The sequence below is a fragment of the Vipera ursinii genome (genome assembly GCF_947247035.1).
Source record: "Vipera ursinii genome assembly, chromosome: 3".
Classification (NCBI taxonomy): domain Eukaryota; kingdom Metazoa; phylum Chordata; class Lepidosauria; order Squamata; family Viperidae; genus Vipera; species Vipera ursinii.
The window spans coordinates 58,839,959-58,846,861 of NC_139516.1; the positions used below are offsets into that span (position 1 = coordinate 58,839,959).

Below are 6,903 nucleotides of genomic sequence, written 5' to 3' on the forward strand. Positions count from 1 at the left end.
ATTGGCATACATGTCATTTCATTTTACCTCCATAAGACCATATGGAAAAAGTAGACTGAATTCCATGTTGAATAGGGGTTTCTTGTCTAACACTCAGACCATTGAAAGATATCCTCTAATGATACAATTCAGTTTTTGATCACTGAATCTCAAAAAATTGGGACCATTAACTTTGTAGTTAGCCATCTAGAAGAAATTTTCTTTAAGGCAGATTTCTCTAAAGTGGGCTACAAATACCATTCATTCTAGTCAGTGTTTCTGCTGTTGGGTGGGAAGGTAAAGGGCCAAAGTTTACCATGATTGGAGAATGTGAGATTGAGAAGGCAGTTGTAACAGAAAAAAAATTATTTTTTCCCACCATCTATGGGTCACTCAGGCAAATGGAGCTTTTATGGCCAGTTCTGAGTTGTATTATTCCACTTGAGAGAATGATGCTTTAGTTTATGTTAACTGCAACAGACAGATGAACATATTCATTCCACCACAAATTCTGGGAGTTGAAGTCCACATATCTTAAAAGTTGCTGAGTTTGAGAAACAGTGATATAGACCACTATCAGATGAAATGTGGCTATCTGATGTTGAAATAAAAAAGATTATAATATTAGGTAACAGGAAAACTTCATTTTGAAAAGAAATAGTGGGAAGGAAGGGAGGGAGGTCAGCATTTACAGTTATATTTATTTTGATTGGATTTTAACTGAATATTGCCAAGAAAAACTAAATTTCCTAAATATATAAATATGGCTTAAGCGCACTGAAGGAAATCAGCGTGCTTAATGTTAGCACTGGTTATGGCTGAAGTTCTAAACACACTTAACTGAAATATGGTTGACTTTTAATTTGATATTTAGGATTCCATTCTGTATCCAAGAACATAAATTAACTTGTGTAGTGAGTTCTTCGCGCAGGAAAGGAGACGAGGGAAGTGAGTTCAACAAAACTCATGGTTTATTGCTTGCAGGATCTGAACTGAGAATTGGGCTACACCCTGCAGCAATTTATAGCCTGGTCCCTAGGCGGCAGCCAATAGGTTTGAAGCAACCCATTGCCGCCTAGGGGCAGCCAATAGCAGCTTTGGAGACAGGGAGTCTGAGCTGCTGGAGAGCTGTTAGCTGCTCCAACTAACCACGTGGTGTTACAACTGAGCCCAATACATAACATTAACCATGACACATTTCAGCAATATTACTTTTATTGGGGCTTAATCAACCTTAATTTACCTGTACTAAACATCCAATCCATGTAGTTATGCTCAAATTGAAATTTAGAACTGTTGTAGAATAGAAAGACCAACACACATTAAAGCAGTTAAATTATAACTGATATTTGTGAAATATTTGTTTAAAGGCGATTCTGCTTGAATTTCAATTTTTTATGCTGAAGGCAAAACCAGACTCATCTTGTAGTCCATGATTATATATTTCTCCCCCATCCCCAAACACTCATACAGATATATTTGGCTTTAAACCAGTTACAATAAAGTTCAATATTTGAACGGATAATGCAAAATTAATCTCTTGCCCTTTCTTGCCTGCATTTGGATTCCCACTTACCTCTATTTTAATGGCAACTTTGCAAGGTAAGAAACAGGCCTCATATTAAAAAGGTTAGAAGCCTACTCCTGCACTACATCATTTCCAAGTTTCATCCCAACCTCAGAATTCTTTGACTTTATGCTTATACCAAGGGTAGGCAACCTTGGCTCTTTTATGACTCGTGGACTTCAACTCCCAGAAGTCCACGAGTCATAAAAAAGCCAAGGTTGCCTACCCCTGGCCTATACAGTGATACAGATAGTCCTGGGCTTCAGCCACAATTGAGCCCAAAATTTCTGTTGTTAAGTGAGACATTTGTTAAGTGAGTTTTGCTCCATTTTATAACCTTTCTTGCCTCAGTTGTTAAGTGAATCACTTCAGTTGATAAGTTAGTAACCCAGTTGTTAAGTGAATCTGGCTTCCCCATTGACTTTGTCTGTCAGAAGGTCGCAAAAGGTGATCACATGACCTTGGGACACAGCAAAGGTCATAAATAGGAACCAGTTGCCAAGTGTCTGAATTTTGATCACATGACCCTGAGGACGCTGCAACAGTCATAAGTGTGAAAAACGGTTATAAGTCACTTTTTTCAATGCCATTGTAACTTTGAACAGTCACTAAATCAACTGCTGTAAGTTGAGGACCACCTGTATTTCAATTTTTAGAAATGCGATTCCATAAAAACGCACGTTTGTATAATAATATTGTTGACCTGAGTACGATGTCAATGGATAATCATACTGAAACCTCCCCCTGAAGCAACTTGAGAATTCAGAATCATACGTTTGCTTTCAAAATCTTTCAGCCTCAGACAACTCAACAAGAATCAAATTATAGTTGCCCCTAAAGGTAGCCTGTGGTTAAACTGTTTTCTCTGTGAGGTAGGCTTTAGCCATTTCTTGACAAATCTACAAACGGCAAGGGTGAGCAGAAATGCCACCAAGGGTGGAGGGGCCTTCCAAGCACATAGTTGCAATTAGGAGGAGATCACCCATTCCATCTGAGGTTACCCTAGATAGTGGAATGAGGGCAGAGAAGGCTCCCGTGGCTAGCTCCTGTGACAGATTATCACTTTCATGTGACTTCCCCGTCTATCAGGCTCGCAACTTATCAGCAAGTGCAGCTTGCACTCAAAAATATGTTCCCATCTTGCCGTCAATTTGAAGCAGGGTGAAGATTAGCGACAATGAAATACTCAATTATTCATTCCGTTTGATGTCCACTGGGCACCAGAGGTGACCACCTGCAATTAGCCTTTTCCACCCTCCAAATTCCAAATTGGGAATGTCTTTCAGATAAATCGTATGGGCACACATACTCACTCAAATGAATGAATATGATTTGTTATGCAGTGATTCTAGCATCTCTGTGACTGACTGACTGACTGACTGACTGACTGACTGACTGACTGACTGACTGACTGACTGCTTGATTTTGTGCCATCAAGTCAGTGTCAACTCTTAGCAAGTACATCAATTTTTTATTTTTACCAGGAACCATCTCTATAGCCTGAGGAATATCATAACTTATCACAACTTCTAGCGGCCAAGTGAAAAAGCTAACATTTCTATAAAGGACTACAGACCCTCTCGCTCAAAACACCTCGCTTGTATGACAAGAGTCAACTGATTAGTTTTATTTATTCTTATAAAATATGACTTTATGGTCAAATAAACATTACGCTATTACTGCTTCTGTGTTTATTTATTTGTTTGTTTTTGTTTATCTATTTATTTCATTAGGTAAGCATAGGTGCTGCAATTCATTCTTGTGTACTCTACTCCAGTGGATGGAATTATCTTCTGTAGTCCAGGCAAGCTTCATTATACTGCATATTAAAATTCTCCATTGACTGCAACATATTGACTACACTGAATTTACCTGGCTTGGGATGAATTATAGGTCAGTGCTTATACTTTATATACAGCATTTAATGGTTTGTTTGTTTCCTGGTTTATTTCTGTGCTGAGCATCTGCAGGTAGGGATGGAAAAAAAATCTTATCTGAAGAACTCTGCAGAGTCATTGCCACTCCATTCCAACCATCTGAATAAACGCATGGCCTTGTTTAGGATATCAGGAACCATATTCCACTGTACATAATTGATATTTCAAGCAAATCATGGGAAGAATAGCTGTTTCTGCTTGCTGCTAGAAGTCAAACAAGCTGTTCTGCTGATATAGCTGGGCTATAAAATTGCAACTATGTACTCCTGAGATGGAAAAGGAAGTGCAGATTTAAGTAGCTATTAAGTAATTTATGATTTAAAAAAAACACCAATATCTTTATTTCCTATATGGAAATTTACACTCATTAAAACGTGATGTTATATATGTCTCCTTTTTGTACAGTGAGTTAGATATAGAATAAAAATCTGTGCATCCTCCCTATCACTCTGGCATTTACTCTACTTACACACACACACACACACACACACACACAGAGAGAGAGAGAGAGAGAGAGAGAGAGAGAGAGAGAGAGAGAGAGATTCAAACTTGCACAGACACAATGTTGTGAACAGAATGTAATCTAGTGATCAAAGGTCTATAATTTTATCCCTTGTTTAATGTACATTTTTCTGGAGTTAAAGAAGAAAGAGAAACCACATTTTCTGAAAATAATTATCCAGGAAAGCAAGTGAAAATTAAATGTATAAATTGTAATCAAACATTACATAGCTTTTTTTTGCTAACTAAAATTACCTTCTGCTAACCCAGCTAGGTTCATATATAAATTCTATTCCTTTCAAATGCTAATCCCTAAAAGACACAGACTTACAATTACAAATTCATAGGCATCTTTCCCAGGAGCTGGAATTGTTTTGTCCCATAATAACCTCCATAATGAGATCTTAATAGAAATTCACTAACAGCCAGTGGTAAAGCTTCATTAGCCAAAAAGAAAAGAAAAGAGTAGGCAGTGATGGTCCCTAACCACTCTAGGGAAAAATTAATTCAAATTACTTCATAAAGTAACAAGACCAGATAATGTGTTCCTTTGCAGGATTATTGTTTTTGCACATTCTAATGTGTTTGTAGATTACATTGCTGCATTTAATCCCACAGTGGACCACAGCCACAAGACTGGGAAGAAGTAAGATCACTACCTTCTAAAAAAAAAATTACTGTAACATGACTGGGGTGAAAATGAGGTGGGAGACTGATTCACTGCTTATCTGTTTTTCAGCCAATATGTTCAAGAGCCTTCGTTTCCAGAAGTTGGAGAACTCTAGTCAAAGAGGAAAGAATCTTCATGAATCTACTTATTATGACTGACTATGATTCAAAAGAAAGAACTTTTGGTCTTCAAGTAATTTTATTTGAGATCTTCAGGAAGAACCATCCTTTGTTTCTCAGATATAAAACCAGGGCTTTTTTTTTCATAGAACGCATGGAAACAGAGTTCTGGAATCATTTTTTGATGGATTTTCCAGAGTTGCGTTCTTTTCCTATTGTTTCCCTTCCTATCCTAGTTTGGTTTTGAAAATGCCCTGCTGGCGGTGCGGTGTGAGCGGGGTCTCCTTCGGCGCTGTCTGCCTCCTCTAGGAGGAGCCATGAGGCACGGGAGCACCACAGCCAGAGTGTGGCTTGATTGGTTGGGTCGGACCATGTAGTATGGAAGCCGAGGGTGGCGGTGGGAGACACATAAACATGGAGGCCATCTTTCACGAGAGCGTGAGTGAGCCTTTTACTTTCCCTTACAGAAGGTGGGGTATGAGGTTAAAAAGTGGTGAAGTGAGAGGAAAGAAAGACGGCTGGCGTGGAAGCTTGCCCAACAACAAAACTTTGCTGTTTCAGTTCCTTGGGTAGTTCAAAGGCTGGGATGTCTATGAAAATCTCTTTGTAGTCTTTTATACTTTATATTCAGACTGCAGAGGGGAAGAATAAGAATAAAACCTGTCTTGTGATTTGGAGGTATTGTTATTAATAATAATATATATTAATTATGTATTGGTCAGATGTAAAGGTAGACCTTATGGTGCAACTTTCACAGCCATACATTGCAACTGGGAAGACCATAGCCTTGACTATACGCACTTTTGTTGGCAGGGTGATGTCTCTGCTTTTTAGTGTGGTGTCTAGATTTGCCATGGCTCAGAAAGGCTGAGCGCCAAAGAATTGAAGCCTTTGAACTTTGGTGCTGTAGAAGACTCCTGCGAGTCCATTGGATTGCAAGGCGATCAAACCGGTCAGTCCTAGAGGAGATCAACCCTGACTGCTCTTTAGAAGGCCAGATCATGAAGTTGAAATTCAAATACTTTGGCCACCTAATGAGAAGGAAGGACTCACTGGAGAAGAGCCTAAGGCTGGGAAAGGTTGAGGGCAAGAGAAGAAGGGGCCAACAGTGAATGAGGTGGCTGGATGGAGTCACTAAAGCAGTAGGTGTGAGCTTAAATGGACTCCAGAAGATGGTAGAGGACAGGAAGGCCTGGAGGAACGTTGTCCATGGGGTTGCAATGGGTCGGACATGACTTTGCAACTAACAACAACAAAGGTTTAATCAGATCTATTTATTAAATTGGGTTTAACTTAAACTTAAATTAAAAGTAATCTGTTCACTGACAAAGTTTCAACTTTAATTTGTTTCAATATCCATATTAAACTCCAAATGTAAATTTTTCCACCTTGTTTGACAACTTCTTAAAAATAATTCAATCTTTTACAAGCAACCAGATTTACCTTGTAGAGTAGGCAAGGCGGGTTGTATAACGTGTGTGAGATCCGGCACCTTTTTTTTTTGAAAAAGCACTTCATATCCAGAGAATGAAGAAATCCAAGTATCATAGTACCCTCCCACATATTTATTTATTTGTATCCTGTCTGTTATTTTTACAAATAACTCAAGGTGGTTAACATACTCAACACACCTTCCTCCTTCTATTTTCCCCCACAACAACAATTCTATGAGGTGGGCTGGGCTGAAAGTGAATGACTGGCCCAAAGTCACCAACTGGCTTTCATCGCTAAGGCAGGACATGAATTCATGATCTCCTGCTTTCTAGCCTGGAAACTTTACTAGGCTAAACGTATGGTCTGAAGGTAATTTTTTGAATGCCACATAACATGCATTTGGTTGACTATCATTAATTCTTGAGATGTTGTCTTTCCTCTCCACCTTCAGCAAGAAAAAAAGAAGGTCTTCTAGCACTTCCAATGTAGTTTTCAATGCCATCCATCTTGGAATGACTGTTTATGCATTCATAGACTTGCAGGCCTGGGTGACATCTTGTACAGTAGGCCATCAAGTAGCCTGGTTAAAATATCTGATCAATATGGAATAAACACAAATTGATCAGATAGATAAACAGGTAAGTGCTTATTTCTGACTAAAGCCTCGAGGGAAGAAGTTACAAAGCTACAAACTCT

General features: G+C 38.8%; 1 long non-coding RNA gene across 1 annotated transcript; it reads left to right on the forward strand.

Moving 5' to 3' along the window:
- Nucleotides 1–2,848: 2,848 nt before the first annotated feature.
- On the forward strand, nt 2,849–5,450 carry LOC310637311. Its single transcript, XR_014491908.1, has 2 exons — nt 2,849–3,439; nt 4,724–5,450. It is a non-coding gene; the product is annotated as an uncharacterized lncRNA (long non-coding RNA).
- Nucleotides 5,451–6,903: the final 1,453 nt, after the last annotated feature.